The 20459-nt window shown below is 34.0% G+C and overlaps 1 protein-coding gene across 1 annotated transcript in view; it reads right to left on the bottom strand.

Moving 5' to 3' along the window:
* Nucleotides 1-15721, bottom strand: part of LOC106083418 (protein 5NUC) — a 47314-nt gene extending 31593 nt beyond the window's left edge. Inside the window, exon 1 of the mRNA XM_013246380.2 lies at nucleotides 15391-15721. The gene's annotated coding sequence lies outside the window, so the exon portion shown is untranslated. The remainder of the gene's footprint in view (nucleotides 1-15390) is intronic.
* Nucleotides 15722-20459: the final 4738 nt, after the last annotated feature.

Here is a 20459-nt window from a genome sequence, read left to right as displayed (position 1 = left end):
TTGTGTCCGAAAATTGCGATTTGCTGCAATTCCTGAGTTTTTACTTGAAAAAACAAGCCCAAAATCGCATTATTGATGTCCAAAAAATGCTAATTAAAACCGAGTTATTTTCAAGGTCGAAAACGCTGTAACTCCTTCATTTTTTCGAACTTCGAATATCCAAAAGCACCTCGCAATTCGAAATTCGTAGAGGAATCGTTAACTAAACAGTATTTGCAAAAATTTTCACCTTTGACTTTTTTTGCATTTTTCGAGCAAAGGGGGTAGCCTTATGAAATTTTCAATTTTCAATGGGAAAAAAATTTTCGAGTTGAGTATACAGAAGTGAAGTTTGTGTCCGAAAATTGCGATTTGCTGCAATTCCTGAGTTTTTACTTGAAAAAACAAGCCCAAAATCGCATAATTGATGTCCAAAAAATGCTAATTAAAACCGAGTTATTTTCAAGGTCGAAAACGCTGTAACTGCTTCATTTCTTCGAACTTCGAATATCCAAAAGCACCTCGCAATTCGAAATTCGTAGAGGAATCGTTAACTAAACAGTATTTGCAAAAATTTTCACCTTTGACTTTTTTTGCATTTTTCGAGCAAAGGGGGTAGCCTTATGAAATTTTCAATTTTCAATGGGAAAAAAATTTTCGAGTTGAGTATACAGAAGTGAAGTTTGTGTCCGAAAATTGCGATTTGCTGCAATCCCTGAGTTTTTACTTGAAAAAACAAGCCCAAAATCGCATAATTGATGTCCAAAAAATGCTAATTAAAACCGAGTTATTTTCAAGGTCGAAAACGCTGTAACTCCTTCATTTTTTCGAACTTCGAAAATCCAAAAGCACCTCGCAATTCGAAATTCGTAGAGGAATCGTTAACTAAACAGTATTTGCAAAAATTTTCACCTTTGACTTTTTTTGCATTTTTCGAGCAAAGGGGGTAGCCTTATGAAATTTTCAATTTTCAATGCGAAAAAAATTTTCGAGTTGAGTTATTTTCAAGGTCGAAAACGCTGTAACTCCTTCATTTTTTCGAACTTCGAAAATCCAAAAGCACCTCGCAATTCGAAATTCGTAGAGGAATCGTTAACTAAACAGTATTTGCAAAAATTTTCACCTTTGACTTTTTTTGCATTTTTCGAGCAAAGGGGGTAGCCTTATGAAATTTTCAATTTTCAATGGGAAAAAAATTTTCGTGTTGAGTATACAGAAGTGAAGTTTGTGTCCGAAAATTGCGATTTGCTGCAATCCCTGAGTTTTTACTTGAAAAAACAAGCCCAAAATCGCATAATTGATGTCCAAAAAATGCTAATTAAAACTGAGTTATTTTCAAGGTCGAAAACGCTGTAACTCCTTCATTTTTTCGAACTTCGAAAATCCAAAAGCACCTCGCAATTCGAAATTCGTAGAGGAATCGTTAACTAAACAGTATTTGCAAAAATTTTCACCTTTGACTTTTTTTGCATTTTTCGAGCAAAGGGGGTAGCCTTATGAAATTTTCAATTTTCAATGCGAAAAAAATTTTCGAGTTGAGTTATTTTCAAGGTCGAAAACGCTGTAACTCCTTCATTTTTTCGAACTTCGAATATCCAAAAGCACCTCGCAATTTGAAATTCATAGAGGAATCGTTAACTAAACAGTATTTGCAAAAATTTTCACCTTTGACTTTTTTTGCATTTTTCGAGCCTTATGAAATTTTCAATTTTCAATGGGAAAAAAATTTTCGAGTTGAGTATACAGAAGTGAAGTTTGTGTCCGAAAATTGCGATTTGCTGCAATTCCTGAGTTTTTACTTGAAAAAACAAGCCCAAAATCGCATAATTGATGTCCAAAAAATGCTAATTAAAACTGAGTTATTTTCAAGGTCGAAAACGCTGTAACTCCTTCATTTTTTCGAACTTCGAATATCCAAAAGCACCTCGCAATTTGAAATTCATAGAGGAATCGTTAACTAAACAGTATTTGCAAAAATTTTCACCTTTGACTTTTTTTGCATTTTTCGAGCAAAGGGGGGTAGCCTTATGAAATTTTCAATTTTCAATGGGAAAAAAATTTTCGAGTTGAGTATACAGAAGTGAAGTTTGTGTCCGAAAATTGCGATTTGCTGCAATTCCTGAGTTTTTACTTGAAAAAACAAGCCCAAAATCGCATAATTGATGTCCAAAAAATGCTAATTAAAACTGAGTTATTTTCAAGGTCGAAAACGCTGTAACTCCTTCATTTTTTCGAATTTCGAAAATCCAAAAGCACCTCGCAATTCGAAATTCGTAGAGGAATCGTTAACTAAATAGTATTTGCAAAAATTTTCACCTTTGACTCTTTTTGCATTTTTCGAGAAAAGGGGGTAGCCTTATGAAAATTTCAATTTTCAATGCGAAAAAAATTTTCGAGTTGAGTATACTGAAGTGAAGTTTGTGTCCGAAAATTGCGATTTGCTGCAATTCCTGAGTTTTTACTTGAAAAAACAAGCCCAAAATCGCATAATTGATGTCCAAAAATGCTAATTAAAACAGTTATTTTCAAGGTCGAAAACGCTGTAACTCTTTCATTTTTTCGAACTTCGAATATCCAAAAGCACCTCGCAATTCGAAATTCGTAGAGGAATCGTTAACTAAACAGTATTTGCAAAAATTTTCACCTTTGACTTTTGACTTTTTTTGCATTTTTCGAGCATACCAAACATGATCAATTGATAAAATCTAATTATTAGGTGATAGATCCAACTGTGTGTTGAACAGTGGGTGGATTTTTTAGAAGCCGTTCACCATACCACAACACCATATGGTCCTATATATATTATGTTTTGGGCATGTCTAACAGAAGATCAAAGACTCTTACAACTCAGTTCAGTATTTGGCAGATAAAGGGTTAAGTTTCTAAGAAGAACCCATTCATAGTTTAACTGAATTTAATAAAGATTCTTGACCATATACTATCGAAATTGGCTCTTTTAGACATTGACAAAATGAAAAGGTGGAATTATAAACAACAGTCATTGAGGTGATACAAGCTTTTTAAGTTATGAGATTGGCCGACAAAGGACTTGGTTTATGAGGTCGATCACGTATGCTGTAATTTGGCCCCTGGTCTTATAAATAGCCAACATTGAGGTGATGTTAGCATTTTCAGCAATGATCCTTCGACGTATATATTTGAAAGAAGTTTTCGAGTGGGACAACATTGAAACTCCAAGATGCCAGGAGTAATAAAGGCTATTTTTTCAACGCTCTGCTCTAAAGGTGATACCATATGATACATTGAGTTTTATGCTATACTTTATGACTCTGGACATGATAGTATGTTCTGGAACCATTGACGTTCTTGAAGCGGTTACAAAATGGACATATTATCACATAATCTTTGGGTAGGGTATCCATTAGTCGAGGTATGCAATAGTTGTTTGCTTTTTTCACCATTATACACAACTAGATAAAGGTTAGAGATTATTCTTGTTTTGAATAAACAAATATTTTAAAAATTATGCCATAATTTTTTAAAACACACACAAAAAATTTCGTTTAAAACAACTAACTGCTCGCTGATGCTGCTCAGCATGCAAATGTAAATAAAAAATTATAATAAAATACTCAACTTAATTTTTAAAAAATGTAAAAAAATACATCTCAAAAGACTTCTGTTTGCTTGAATTTCTTAACAGAATTTTAAATGTTTCCGTTTAAAATAAAACCATTGTCTAAATAATAATCTGTTATTGTTGTTAAACCAGATTTGTGGCAAAAACAACAAATGTAGTCACGTCACATTTTATTGATATGATGGTTTGCAATCACATTGAGATTCCATTGCAATCACTGCAATATTTATATATTTTTAAATTTCTGGCCCACCAAGCCCTTCCATGCGATGATTAACTACCGCCTACAATGACAGTTCTCAATGACGAGGATTGCCTGCATGATGATAAGCTTGATATGTGAAATGAAAACGGAACTTCCATTGCTGTTATTATTTTATTTTTTTTTTAAATTGCACTTTTGCTAGTGTTTTTAATTATTTATTGTAAAAAAAACACACAAAAAAAACTAAGAAACCGTCTTTCACACTTATTGAAGGTCGTAGTAATCAGCGAACGCCAGAATCAAACTGAGCCGTGACTTGCTTCAGGGGGCTGTCGGTAAACCGAGCGTTTAAGATTTTAAATTTTAAATTCTATTTGGCTCATTAACACCGTCATAACTACACTCACATTTCTAAATTTCTTTATGACTTGAGTGAAAAATCCAAGATTCTAGAAAGGAGGTTTTTGTTTTAGCCTTCACGGCGATCTGGGTACCTGTTGAGGAAAAACCAAAATATGTATGAGTTTCGTAAGGCATCTGGCCATTTCAAGGATAATTGCTTATTTGCTATGCTTTTAGAATGAAGGTCTTAGGTGAGTACATATATTAGAAAAGGAATCTACACTTGAAAAAATATGTTTTACATTTTTAAGGGTTCGGGCGGTGCGAAACTTTTGTACATGATGATATACACATGTTTGTACACAAGAAATTCAGAAAATGCATGAAATCTTTATTTGAATCGATAGTACGTTTCATATAATTTGATGTTTGAAGATTATTTCATGCAAATGTTGAGCGTGACTGCGCCTCAAATGGACCATTCGCCAAGTCCAATTTTGGCATACTCTTTCCAACATTTCGGCTCGTATCTCACGAATAAATGCTTCAATTTTGTCTTCCAATGCGTCAATTAAAAGCGGGCTTGTCTGTATAGACATGAACTTTAACAAAGCCCCACAAAAAATAGTCTGAAGGCGTTAAATGGCACGATCAAGGCGGTCAATTGACCGATTCCGAACTTGAAATAAAATGTTCACCGAACTCGCCTCTCAATAACTCCATTGTTATCATTCACTGTTTGAAGAAGTACGGTCCAATGATGCCACCAGCCCATAAACCGCACCAAACTGTGTATTTTTCCCTAGCCTTTGAAATGCTTCTGGCTAATCTTCACTCTAAAATCGACAATTCTGTTTATTTACGTATTCATTGAGCCAAAAATGAGCTTCGTCCATGAAAGGAAAGAAGCGAGCGATAAACTTTCTTAGAAGAGCACGTTTTGATAATAAAATTTAATAATTTGCAAGCGTTGTTCGTTTGTAAGACGATCCATGGTTAAATTACAGACCAAACTGAAGATAATTGACAGTGAAACAAAACACAAAACGTGGGCGAGCTTTTTGAACGAGTGTTGCCAAAATAATAATAGCCAAAAAATCACCCCTAAGTACTAAAATAAAACACAGCTATCATCTGGGATGTTACCTTGGCAGGTTTCTCGGGTTCCTTTACATTATCCTAGCAAAAAATTATATTACCGGGTAAGTCAGTGGGTAACCCGAAACAAGATTCTGTAACCACTTACTAGTAGATATATCCGTAATAATACTTTAACATGGTCATGACATTCAAGGCAAGTGCTTCAGAGTAAACATACCACCAGATGACAAATAATGAATTCTTTGTACAAATACTAAAGTGCTAAAAGTAATGACCCACCTCCCACCCAAAGTATGGAAAATAATAGCTTCGATTTAATAATACTTATTGCTTTAAAATAATGGCACACCCGCAAACATACTAAATGTTGCAAAATAATGAATTACTTCCAAATGTACTGAATCACCCAAAATAATGACTCCGATTCAATAATACTTACTTTTCAAAAATAGCGAATTTTAAAAGAATATAATTAATTGAAATCATTTTATTTTAGTTTTGTTTTTTAATACAGTTAATTTCTGTAGGAATTAAAAACATTCAAATAAGATCTAAATCCTTAGAAAAACTAGACAAATGGATCTGACGATAGTCCACATATGCGTCCTCCCCCATATGAAAAGGCAATGGCTGATTAGATGCTCGACCGCCTCTAACTACTTCTCATCCCCTTAAAATCCTGTTGTCGATAAAAGGGTGCTACCCAAAAATGTTCTTAAATCGTGACATCCATATTTGGCGTGGGGTATAATCCATCTATGCGTCCTGCCCCATATGAAAAGGCAATGGCTGATTAGATGCTCGACCGCCTCTAACTACTCCTCATCCCCTCAAAATCCTGTTTGTAATAAAACGGTGTTACCCAAAAATTTGCTTATATCGTGACATCCACATTTGTCGTGGGGTATGGTAGTTGACCGATCTACGAAAATGCTCAAGAAATATCGCTCAAGCTCAACTCAACTATGGTTGCGTTGCCAGAAGATAAAATCATGAAATGAAACTTAGTATAAAGTTAGAAATTTTTGTCAGTTTCATTCAATATCAGTGTTTTGAACGTTCAGCTACTAATTTAAAAAAATTATGCAATTCAATACAGAAATGAAAATTTCTATGACAAATTTGCCCGTTGGCAACTCAACTGAAGTTCGGTCGACCCAAAAAATGGAAATCGAGCTTCACGATTTTAGCGAAAAACTGTTGTCTGTTTGTCGGTCATCCCCAATGTATTCGGCAAGTGACATAACCTTCTCTTAGTAAATTCTGATGTATGCCTATTGTGTACCGCCTATCCTTTACGGGATTACGGTATACGTATATCCCTGCCTCTAAGTAGGGTATGTCTGAAGTTTCCATTAGCTTAAATCGTGACATCCATATATGGCTTGCGGTATGGTAGTTGTCCGATCCATGGAAACTTTTTAAGAAATTTCGCCCAAGCACCCATTAGTAGTATTGACTTTATTCGCAGCGAAAATGCCTATTAAATTATTGCGAAATCCGAGGGATTCTATTCTTCGCAAGAACATAAAGAAAAGTCAATAATAGCATTGAAGGTAGAGTTGATTTGTGCCCATTTAATTACATTTGCAATCAATTGTAGCGAAATTAATACTGACGCAGCTACATGTCGCTACTATTTTGCTCATAGTACGTAGTACCACTTCTACCAAATGTGTTCGAATTTTCTTCGTCACCATTTTTTTTATAATGCGTTTTAACAGTTGTTCGGGCGAAAAGTCGATGTCACTACTAGGCGATTACTTTTGTTCGTCATCCTCACTGTTAATTGGGGTCTATCCCCTTCTCGTATTCGGCAAGTGACGTAACCTTGTATTAGTAAATCCTGAGGTGTATCATGCAATTGTATTTAGATATACCAATACTGCCTATCCTTAACGGGACAACGGTATAAGTAATTTCTTGCCTCTAAGTGGGGTATGTCTGATGTTTCCATAATTAAAAATGCGCAATAATACAACTTAAAATATTTTGCATTATGAAAAGAAGTCCTTATTTTAGTAATTTTAAAGATATAGGCTTATCATTTGATAACCGCAAAAGTACTAACATCGTGTTTCAAAGAACACTTAGTAACTGTGATAAGAAGTCATTGAGGTTTTATTTTCAACCAATCAGCCCGCTGACTAACTTAATGGTTTCATATTCAGTTATTCATTGTATATCAATGCATTTAGATTACAGCTATAATTTATTTAATTTCATTCATTCTTTCCACACTTTGGTAGTGAAATTTGTTTAGTTTAAATCTTACACTCATGAAAAAATGTCTGCCTTTTCAAGGCAAAGGATACTAAAAAAACCCCTTTAGTCGACTTGTAAACAGCAAACATTGAGGACATATAAGAATTTAAAGTTGAGATTCTGCAGATTAAAGGCTAGGTTCCTTGGAGGAACCCCGTCTAGAATTTAATTGAATAAATTCTCTTGGTGAAACATTTTTTCGAAATAACATTCATTACGCATCGAGTTATAGAAAAACGGGAAATATGATAGGAAAGATTGAGGTGAAATTGGCATTTTAAGTTATGATTCTTCGATCTTTCAAGTTATTATTCCTGGAAAGAGAACATATATTATTTCGGTAAGGTTTCTGTTTGAAGCATTACTTCATTTTTTTTTTGAGTTGAGTATACAGAAGTGAAGTTTATGCCCAAAAAATTGCGATTTGCCGAAATTCCTGAGTTTTTTCTTTAAAAAATAACCCAAAAATAGCATAATTGGTATCTAAAAATTCCAAAATAAAATCTATCTGAGTTAAGGTAATTTTCAAGGTAAAAAACGCCGTAACTTCTTCATTTTTCATTCTTCGAAATTCGAAAACCCAAAAATATTCGGCAATTCGAAATTCCTAGAGGAATTGTTAACCAAACAGCATTTCTAAAAATTTTCACTTTTGATTTTTGTTTCGTTTTAAATATTTAAGAAAAAAAAAACAAACTTTAAAAAATGTAAAAAAATCTACGTCAGTTTAATAGTGAATAAATTAAAATTTTTAAAACCCGTCTAAGGAACTAATGGGTCGTAGCCTAACAGTTCAAAGAAAATTTCGATTGCGGTTAACAACAAACTTTGAAACATTTGCTATATGTTTGCCATATTTACAAACATATATGAATATAATTTTTTAAAGTTCATAGCATTTCCCTTACTTTCTTCAGAGTTCTTGTTTACCTCACTTAATACATCAAAACTTGTCACTTTACAACGTAGCTGTCTCAAGCGGCTAAATTGACACGTTTACGTAAATCTCAATTAAAATAGCAAATTATATTTTATTGTCCAAAGGTAATTTTTCACACAGATTATTTAAAAATGGTGGTAAGAGTGCCATAAATTAGAAAGCATGTGAGCTTGCATAAGTGATGAGAAAATATTCTATAAACACGACTGTCAATTATCATTTTTTATTTACAATTCTAATCAAGCGCCTAATTTTGATTAAAATGAAATGGGAACTAAAACATTGTTAATTTCTAAATACATTTTAACAGAGTATGAACTGTTAGAATATTCATCAGTAGACTCACTTGTCAACATCTAAACGTGTAAAGGCTCCATGAATATTAGAAATGTTGAAATATGTCAATTGAAAATGTTATCAAAAGTCGCAAATAAGGAAAACATAAACAAACAATGAAGGTAAACAAAGAATATGATGATTTTAATAGGCTATGTAAGGTTATAATGGCAGAGAGATATATTGGGTTGCCAAAAAAGTATGTATATCAAAGCCAGGATTTATTGAACAAAGCTACGGAAAGTGATTAGCCGACAAAAAATTTTATTAAAATTTCGTCATCAATCTTATCAAACTTGTTATTGTTTACGTTTTTCTTACTTGTTTGCAATATGCGTTTGTTTACATTCAAATTCAAATTGAATTAATAAAATATACAAAATTTAAATATTTCAAATTTCACCTCGTATTTAATGAATGCTATGAATGTTACTTTTATACACATTTTAATGTAACATTTGTAATAAATCATGATCGGTTTAAACATTTGCGTTAATATCAAAACATGCTCTTTCAATAAAGAAATACATGATTCACAATAGAGGGATTTCGAACGGTTCTATTCGTTCACGCACGCAGTAATTCGGCCCCTGACATTTTTTAACATTCACAATACGCAGATTTGGAAATCTTAATAATGTTCATGGGGTATATCCACTAAATGTTTTCGCAAGTGAATCCTATATCATAACCTTTACAATTCAATGTTCTGCACTAAGTGGTCATAAAATATTAAGAAAATAATATAGTAAATAAATTATAGCAAATAGTGGCTTAGGAAAAAAATAAAAATAAATTTTTTTACTAAAAAAAATATTTATTTTTTTTTAAATGTTGTTTTATTTTTTTTTTTTTGCGAAAAAATTTTAGAATTTAGCTACCCCAATATATTTGTACTAAATGTATGATCTAAAATATAAAGTAAAAATTTCAGAGCATTTCAAAGTAGGATTCACGGAATAAGATTGAGACAAGCGATCAGCCGACATAATTTTTTTTAATTTTTGGCAGTACTTGGCATTGAGGATGTCAACTTTTTCTCTTTTTATGTTCACCCCCTAGTGCTGGTAACATTTGTGAGAAGCTATGCCATGTAAAACTTCTCTCTAAGAGGTGTTGCACTGCGGCACGCCGTTCGGACTCGGAAACAAAAAGGAGGCCCCTTATCATTGAGCTTAATCATGGTAATCCTGACGACAGATGTACCTGCACTAGTAATTTATCCAGAACTTTGTTTTTCTGGATTGATGTCATTTTCAACCAAATTTAATTGCACTGCCCTATATACCAGGATTCACTGAATAAGGTTAAGCCATGCGATCAGCCGACATACACTTTTTTTAATTTTTGGCAGTACTTGGCATTGAGGATGTCAACTTGTCCTCTTTTTACATTCATTTTTTGTTTACCATTTCTTATATTTGATGACATTTTCAATTGGTAGATTTGACATCCTCAATGATGTTCATGGGGCCTATCCATTTTATGTTTTCGCAAGTGACCTAAGCTTCGATAAGTGAAACCTGACTATATACATTGTATTAAAATAAAACACAGCTAATAACGGACTCATTCACAAAACTCAATGAGGGGTAAAAATAGGTTTATTTGGCAGTTCTATAAAGGAAATCTGTCAAATAAACCTATTTCAAACCTACATTAAATTTTGTGAATAGTTACAATCAACCAAACTATATTTATTTCTTAAGATAACATAAGAAAAGTTTTTTCTTTTTTTTTTATCGCTTGATTAGGTTTTGATTGATTTAATGATTACAGATTAAAACTGCGGAAGGATGGTCTAAGTTTAATTAAAAAAATTATATAAAAAGATTATAAATTTGACTGTCAAAAACTTCTCGATACGAACACAATATTAATTTTTGTTTGAATTTTAGGAAAGTTGCTAATAAATGAAAATATCGCACATGACTCGCTACATAATATATGACATCAATGCTTAGTGTGAAAAGTTGTAGCAACCATACTTGCCTAGCTGATAAAGAGCGATAATCTAATCTTTTAAAAATGTTCACACGATTTAAGACCTAATAAAAGTCAATATAAAGCAAAAAATTAGAAAAACAAAAAAAAAAAACATAATATTAACGTGTTAATTTTTCCATTGATGTTGGAAACTTTCAAATAATTTATAGCAACATCAATTCATGGAACATAACATATGCTGTGGCCAATGACTTTAATAAGATTACCGACCAACATGACCATTTTGAGCCCATGGGAAATATATGGTCAACGAAATGTAACAAGTCTTAAGTTGTTACCAAAATTCAAACACATTGTGTATGGATGGTTCATACATGGATTATTGAGAGCAAAAGTGATATAACACAAACTTTTCAGAAATAAGAAAACAAGAAATATGTTCAAAGTTTTTAATAAAATTTTAGTAGACTAGTATAATTTGTCAGGCCACTAGAATCGGTTTAACCAAATTACTCTCTTATACCATTACTTCTCTTAAATACATTTTTTTTATCATTATTATTAGAACATTCCACATTAGATGGGATTTTAATTATCGAGGAGAATTGTAAACTTTTGTTGAACACAAGACACAAAGTGTAATTGCCATAAACATTAGCAATTATTCTTGTTTATATTACCATTAACAATGTGGCAATAAAATGTGGCATTAGAAAACGTTTAAAAGAATGACATATGCAACCCAACAGCAAAATTAATCAAAGTAGAAATATTAATTATGCCTTCATAGATTATTCCATTCAAGCAAATGCTGATAAACTGTCATATGGGGGTAAACCCATTAAAAATTGCTTACTTCGAGTTAGCTACGGGAAATCCCAATTCGAGTTTCATAGCCCCAAAGATGAAAAAAAGTATTTATCGTCAATAAGGTCATATGGAGTGGATACGAATATGAAGACGAACACGATTGGAGCTTGAAATAAGGTCGGCAGCGGATGAGCCAAAGGAATGATGAACATATTTCATAAAAAAAAACCCGTCTAGAGGTATGCTGGCAGCCCCAGTACCAGGTACCGAAACGATTGCACAATCCGCCATCCATCTTAAAAATGATTACAGGAACTTCAACAAGAAACTGAAACTTTCCGATGATGACCTATGAATTAAAATTGGAACATGGAACGTCAAAGCTGGTTCAGAATTATCGAGACTGATCTCGAAAGAGATGTCAAACTAAAACCTAGACATCGTCGGTTTAAGTGAAGTACGATAGTCGAAATCCGGAAGTATGGATCTCCAAGGTGGCTAAAAAAAGTTGGCCGATAATGCATGATTTTTCGTTGTTTTCGAAGTAAGAAAAACGTTTACAATGACAAATTTGACAACCTTAATGATGTAAGTTCCAAAAATTCAATGTCGGCTGATTGCTTGGCTTAACCTTCTGGAGAATTGACAACTTTTAATTTAATTTGTGAACGCACTCTTACTCTTACACTCTTACGAAATGTCACTGTCAATTTATTCAGTAAACTCAATATTTTCATAGTAGCAAAGTACACGAATGAACAACGCCTGCAAATCATAAAAATTTAGTACCAAAATTTGGAGTCGGTGACCACTACTTTAAGAGCGTTAACTTTAAATTTGACAAAGATTGTTTTTGTCTTAATGGGTTCGTCAATAAGGAAAAATGCATTTTTCGTCAGGTGAAAATCTACATGTGCTTCACGAATGAACACTTCATCCACAAAAAATAACAGTTTAGTGTGGTTTGTCTGCCGGCGGCGTCAATGGGCCATACTTCTTCGTCGACGATGCCAATTGTCACGTTACCGTGAATGGACAACTTTACCGCACCATGTCCACTGATTATTTTTGTCCTGAATAGGAAGATATGGATCTGGAGGACATAAGGTTTCAACAGAACGGAGCCACAAGTCACACAGCACACTTTACAATCGATTTACTAAAGAGTAAATTTGAGGAGCGCGTTATCTCAAGAAATGGTCCTGTTGATTTTCTGCCTCGTTTGATCCCTCTAGACTATTTTCTTTGGGGCTAAGATATATTCATAAACAGGTAAGAGCAGTTGCTTAACAACAAAATATTGAGTGCACTATCTGCCAAAATCAGTGATTAGCGTTACTCTGATTTTGTGTTTATTACAAGTTCGTGCCATATTTCGCTGTTTGCGTGTGGGATGGTTCTTAACTATATGCACACACACAACCAAAACTCGTTGACTTATAGTGCATTTCACGAAGAAAATTGTAATCAGCTGTTTGCTGTCTATACCAACAAGCCAACGACGTTGGCACAATGGCTTTTCCTATAACCTTCAACATACGTGCCAAATATGATCCAAATCGGTAAGGTTGGGTTAAAAAGAGGGTGCAGATATTAATCGAAAAAGAAAATCTAAGGTAGGATTTCCGTGCTACTTACAAAATCCTTAATTGTTTTCCATACCATACCCCCAAGTTGGTTTATGTCTGGTATCATGTCCCCACCTAAGTACTGGTGTCTGTTAGCCGCGAAACCCGGGCAATGACATAGTAAATGCTCCAACGTCTCATGATCGATATTAAACCTGATATTGCTCCCATATAAACCGATTTCCCGTTTATACTTCTTGAGACCCTAGAGAGCGCAATTCTTATCCTTTTTGGCTAAAATGAGGTTTTGTACTATGACGTTTTCTATGACTTCTAATAACTGTGACAAGTATGGTTCAAATCGGTATGGGAGCTATATCAAGTTTAAGATATAGTTCCCATATTAATCGATCTCCCAATTATACTTCTTGACCCTCTAGAGGCAATTCTTATACGATTTGGGAGAAATTTTCACAATGAGTTTTAACATTCGGCCATGGATGGCCCGAATCGGTCTAAAACCTGGTATAGTTCCCATATGAACCGATCTCCCGATTGCACTTCCTAAACCTCTAGAGGGTGCAGTTCTTATTTGATTTGGCTGAAATTTTGCAGAACTTTGCTTATGACCTTCAACTTTAACGTGTCAATTATGGTCTTAATCGGTCTATAACTTGATAAAGCTCCCATATAAACCGATCTCCCCAATTTTTGTTCTCTATTCTCTATGCCCCTATAGGCCGCAATTCTTATACGCTTTAACCGAAATTTTGCACCATGATTTCTACTAGAGGCTCCAACATACAAACCAAGAATATTCCGAATCGGTCCATATCCTGATATAGCTTTCACATCATAGCATTTCTTATGCATTATCCTTAGTTTGGGTATAATGAGGTACCGGGCAAAGAACTTAACAAATACGATCCATGGTGGAGGGTATATAAAATTCGGCCCGGCCGAACATAGCACGCTTTTGCTTGTTTTTATTTTTTTGTTTTTTCTGTGTATGGTCACAGGTTAATATTTTAAGGTGTTGCAATCGAAACGGCGGATAAAGAATTCTCTCCATTCGGTTTAAGATTAATGATAAAGGACCTTACTTTCATTGCCAAATCCGAACGGCATGTCGCAAGACGCCTAATCTCCACGTAGTTGAATATTTATAAAATGTCATCAGCGTTATTAAGGGGATAACTACCACAGAAAATAAGTTTCGAACCCAGGCGTTTAGCGTCATAGGCAGACATGCTCACTTCTGGGCCACCATGGCCTTCATTAAAGGCAGGGCGTCTCTCCAATTCATGACTCAAAATTTTATTATCGGATACATTTTCTACTCCCAAATACCTTCCATTGTCCAGATAGGCCTACATGTACGCTTGGGGTTATTTTGGGGTTGGGACAAACCCCAGACACAAAAAATACAAATTTTGCCCATGAACATTCCACTGGGAAACAGGGGCAACTAAATATTGTCCCGATCAGCATACAAGTTCGATTTGAGCCTTTTTTTGGGTGGGTGCACCCAGATTCATTGACCCGAAATTTTATTTCAGATTTCCACTCTACTCCTAAAGATGGTCCTGATCGTCTTACAACTCTTGTTATAGGATTTTGGATTCCCTCCCGATCCCAGTCTATAAACATGTCCGTTTGGGGATTTTTTTTATGGAATTGGGCCGAAAAATCTAAATCTCAAAAAATATTCTAAATTAAAAATTCAAAAATACCACTTTTAAAAATAAATATTAAAAATAAATATAGTAAAATTTAAAACAATAATCATAGTTGTTTTTTCTTAGTTCTAAAGTAACACATAATTCACATATATTTTTATTAATTTTTTTTTTGTTCAACACCTTATGCCGTTATTAAATTAAAATTCTGCTTTATTATCACTCTATTATTAATAATTAATTTTAATGCATGTTTTTATTTATTTGTCAGGAAATTATTAAAGTTGTTTTGTTACAAAAGAAAAATTGTCTCATAGCTATTTAATATTGGTGTGTGACAATAACATGGAGTTTTTTGTAATAATTAACTTTTGTTTTTGCTGATGTTTTTTTTTTTGTTTAACTTCGACATTGCATGTGATCGACGTTTAGAACAAAGCGTGTGGAGGTAGTCACATGTAAAAGTAATGGCATTTTAAATATTTTGATACGTTAGACTTTTTCAAATTTTGCATATATTTTTTTATATTTTTTATTTTTTCCTTTGTTAGAAACCTTATAACACTTTTTTTTAAACTATATAGAACATTTTTTATTGGAAAAGCAATATTAAATACCCTCGTAACGTTTACGTTGTTTAATAGCCGCCGCGCGATTTTTACCACGTCTTTTTTTGTTGTTGTTTGTTTTTAAATGTTTTTTTTTTCCTTATTTTTGTATTTTTGCTAATTTAGTTCTCCCAATTTTCAAAAGATCGTTGCGTTCGATGCCTTAAATCAGACTGAAAAAACGATTTGCAGCAATTTTCGAAAGAACGCCAACAATTTAGCCAGTTAGACGTGAATGGCTGACATCGCTTCCAACAACAATACGACCGCTAAGCAGCAGCAGCAGCAGCGCGCGCGTTATCCGACAATTGCAAAGAAACCGACAACCAATGACTGGCAGCCTAAATGGTTGAGCTGAGCTGTGTTGAGTGGAGGTGCTGAGTGAGTAGAGTCGTGTGTATGGATGGACGGATGAATGTAACGTGAAGTGTGCGTTCGCATTGTTGTTAGTATTGTGCATACAGCTGTTGGTTAATAAATTAGGAAGCAACAAATCTTAAGAGGCTTATTGTAGACTTTAAAGGGTCTTAAGAGTGCATATTATCGGCCTTACTCACAAAACTTAAAGAAGCCTTAAAATGGGTTTATTTGACAGTTCTATAAAGGAAATCTGTCAAATAAATCAATTTCAAATCTACATTAAGTTTGTGAATACCAGTGTATTAAATTTTGCAATTATAGGTAAGGTTAGGTTGAAAAGAGGGTGTGGATATTAATCCGTCCCATGCCACTATGGACATACACCTAAGCCAGTAATTGGCTTGTTGCGCTTTTTTTTTCATTTATAAAAATAAAAAATATAAAGTTTTAGGTGTACTATACATACCTTAGTGTATTCTATAAAAATTTTAAGTTTCTATAGCAGAAGACATCAAAGAGTTAATTTGAAATATGTCAACCACTGAAGCAACTATACTGGGAGAAAAAAAGACGTTACAAAATCATGCAGCAATGGTGTCATTATCATACACATAACATTATAAATTGCATTTGCGTTATCAATTTCTTGTACCAAGCATAATGAAAATCATCCTTACAAAATGTGTAGGTATAGCAACGTAGCAGCGTCTGTGGTGCAATGTGGAAACGCCTTCTATAAATATAAAATCATGGGATGGATGAAACACTGAATAGTTTCACAGCAGCAGACAAAAGCTTTTTTAAATCTTTAAAATATACCGTTGTCGATCGTTTCCTTCACCTAAAAAACTATTAGTGATTTATGTTTAAGCAGTGTTAGCCACACTGAATACGGCTGTTCACTATTGTGAATGACTATAACAACAGCTGTAAGAGAAGGCGATCATATTCATGTGATTTGCTGTGTTTATTTCAGAACTGAATAGACAAGCCGTTAAGGGCAAATATAAAACGCCAAAAAAGTTTCCAGTGCAAATCTGTTTGTTTGCCATGAGGTGGTAACGCCATTTGCCAACCTGTCAAAACGATACTAGAAAAGAAAGAGTAAATAATTGTAAAATTTATAAATAAAATTTTCCAAACATGTGTAGACATAAAGTATTAAGATTTGTGCACGCGATTTTATAAATAATTTGTTTTAATTTTATTTTGCCATTCACAATAGGGGATTTCTGCGGGTGGCTGACGACAGATGTTCTATATAAGCCTGCACTGGTATTTTATCTAGAACTTCATTGTCCTGGGTAGATGTAAATTTCATACAAATTTGATTGCACTCCAATATATAGTACTAAAATAAAATACAGGTATTATTAAAGTTGTTGCTACAAAACAAACAAATACAAAAAAATCAAATAAAGTAATTACTTTTAAAGAATAGTGTTTTTTTTTAATGAGAAATCGGGCGCCCTGTTAAAATTGGGGCACCTTGCCGCTTTGCAGGGCAATGTCATGCTAAATTACAACTCAAGGTGGGTATTTAGCTCGGTTTTCACAATGAAGCTCCTTATAAAAACAAGTAAAAAGGTATATGTATATGGATTAGATACCCACCACCACAGTACGGTGAAAAATGCATCATTTATGAACCCATAGCAGCTATATCTTAATATAGTCCGATTTCCACTATATTCAGAAAAGGTCTAACACAACTCTTTGTATCAAATTTATCGGTTAAAAAATGCATTTTAATGGGCATAATAACATAAATCGGGAGATCGGTATATTGAATTGGGATGCCTGACACAACTCGCTGACCGCGTTTGTTCATATCAATACACAAAATTAAAAAGATATGAAATAAAAAGAAAAAAATAATGCGTGGGTGTGCTTATGTTGAATTTTGTAAGATAAACACATTTTTACTGACATTTGCAAACATTCACAATAGGCAGATTTTGACAATCTTAATGATGTTCATGGAGTCCATTCACTTTATGTTTTTATAATCATATTAGTGAATACTGGAATCTTACCTGCATATGGACAAAAAAGAATATGTGCAAAGTTCCATCTCAATATCTCTATTTTTAAAGATTTCAATAGACAGACGGACGGACATGGCTAGATCGTCTTAGGTTTTTACGACGATCAAGAAATACCCACCACCATAGAATCTAGTTATTCCGTTTGTAACACTTCGAAATATTGATCTGCGACCCGCAAAATTTACAACGAAAACTTTTTAAAAAAAATTATAATTACATTTATTTACGCGAGACAGTTTAAAATGTTCTCCGCGGAGTTACTAATACAACTAAAGACTAGCTTGATGGAGAGAAAGTTCTTTGCCTGTTTTCTGTTTGACATTTCTATAAATGTATGAATAGTGGTCAGTGTCTGAGTTAAAGTTATTTCTTGTTTTCGCCGGTACGTTAACGATGTGTAACATTTCAAGCGCATTTCTCCTCTTTTGATTATTTTCTTGTATCAATATAACCACCGTTTTTAAATTTGGTATGTTTCCTATTAACGCGCAATGATCTGCAAGTGCTATCAGTAATATTTCACTGACCAGTTGCTGTAAGTGCTATTATCTGAAATGTGTTAAACAAATTTGTTCAGTATCTCTGCCCCTATAATTTTGTTTCTCAGAGTTTTTTGCGTGTGTGGTTATTTTTTTTTTTTTGTTACACTATCAAACTGTCTAATAAGAAAAACATCTCAAACTCCATATCGACGATGGCAACAACAATGAATGATAATGGATGTATGAATCCTCCATTTGCCTCTTCCTTCGAAATGCCAATATCATTAAAGTTCAATGGATTTCATCTAGAGTTTCAACGCCAAGATTTTAGAGGGGAATCAAATGATCCCTGAAATGTTAGAAATATTTTTAGTCTTTATATTGGGAGAATGGGAGAACTGGATATGAGAGTAGGTTGTTATTGGTGTGATATATGGCGATAACACTGATTTACAAAAAAATCATACAAAACTAAATTATTCCGAATTGTGGTTTTCTTCTGGATGGATTAAACATACCTAAATGTATTTTCGTTACTAAATGGTTAAAGATTAAAGTAGCTGATTACTTTGTGGTCTTTGGCAAGGGTTTAACCCGAAATTTTCCTAAAATTAGTCGCATGCCTAATTTATCTGAAACATTTTTTTTATTTGCATCAAAAGTCTGAGTTGTATGCAGTGCAAAACATACCACAAACCATTACTTGGTGTACCCCCTCATCTCCCACAGAACTCAAGCGTTGTATCAATTGAGTACCCAAGATTTATCGAAGAATTGTAATGGAAAATATGGTAATTCTTATATATAAAAATCAATTTGTCTGTTGTTTATCGGTTTGTTTGTGTGTTCCTATATACTCAAAAACGGCTGAACCAATTTCCATGAAATTTTCACTGATGGTGAATAATGATCCCGTGGTGAAAATAGGGTACTGCATTTTTGATATCTGAAGGGGCGACGGCTCCTCCCCCTTACCCCAATTTTCAGAAAAGCCAGATCTCGGTGATGCGTGGTACGATTTAAGCGAAACTTTGTGTGCTCTCTTATAGTAGTCTACAAACAAAAATTTGGTATCCAAATTTCGGATGCGGTACCTATGGGGGGCGCCTCACCCCCAAAACCTACCAAATATATATATACACCAACCACGACTCCAATGAAAGGTATTTTAGATTAGAAAAAGTATATTTTATCCAATTGTTGGACCAAGTGTTTGGGGAACCCCCCAACCCCCAAAACACCCCTAAATAGGATATATTTACCGACCATGGCAATATGGGACTCAAATGAAAGCTATTTGCGAGTAAAATGCGAATCTGACATCCAAATGTGGGACCACGTTTCTGGAGGTCTACCCCTTCCCCAAAACGACGCCCAAACAGGACTTATTTACGGACCATGGCAATATGGGGTATTTGAGTGTGGAACACGAATCTGATATCCTGTAAACTCCCCTCAAAACCAATGACAATATGGGGTTTAAATAAATGGTATTTGAGAGAAGAGCACGATGCTGATATTTTTTAGGGCCAAGTGTCTGGGGGACCTCCTCACCCCCGAAAACACCCCTAAATCAGACATCATGAGAATATCGAGCTGAAATAAAGTATTTTATGAATGGAGTACACCTTACATCCAAACTTAAATTCGCAGACCAATAAAGATCATATGGCATTCAGATAAAGGCACTTATATTGTTGAACTGTTTGTCAAGCGATATATTATTGTCGTAGCATGGTATTTCACTAACAGCGCTTTAATTGTCGAAAATAAATATTCAAAGGAAAATTTTACTACATATAAAGTAAAAGAAGGCGCAGCGAAGCGGGCCCCGTTCATGTAAATTTTTAAACAAGTACGATTTTTAAGCACTAAATTTACAGGTTAACTCACTTGAACTACCATGACTTTGTAATAAGGTCATGATAAGTCGAATTGGCTTCGCCTTGTGGCTACTGTGGTTTTAAAACCTGTAAATGGACCAAGTGTCTATAACAGCTTGGCACTATTACCTAGCCTATCCTACAAGGAATTATGATAAATGGCAACTATGTTAAAATGCATCAGCAAGTATACGAATAAAACCGTTAAACAACTGCTTTACCTTGCTTTACCTCATACTATCTCTCTCTCTCTCTCTCTCTCACTCTTCTTCGATTTACCGGTTGCGATATTTGTTTACCCTTTT

This window comes from Stomoxys calcitrans, chromosome 5 (assembly GCF_963082655.1).
Source record: "Stomoxys calcitrans chromosome 5, idStoCalc2.1, whole genome shotgun sequence".
NCBI classification, from domain to species: Eukaryota; Metazoa; Arthropoda; class Insecta; order Diptera; family Muscidae; genus Stomoxys; species Stomoxys calcitrans.
The sequence above is the reverse complement of the archived record's forward strand: the minus strand, read 5'-3'. Positions and strand labels throughout refer to the sequence as shown.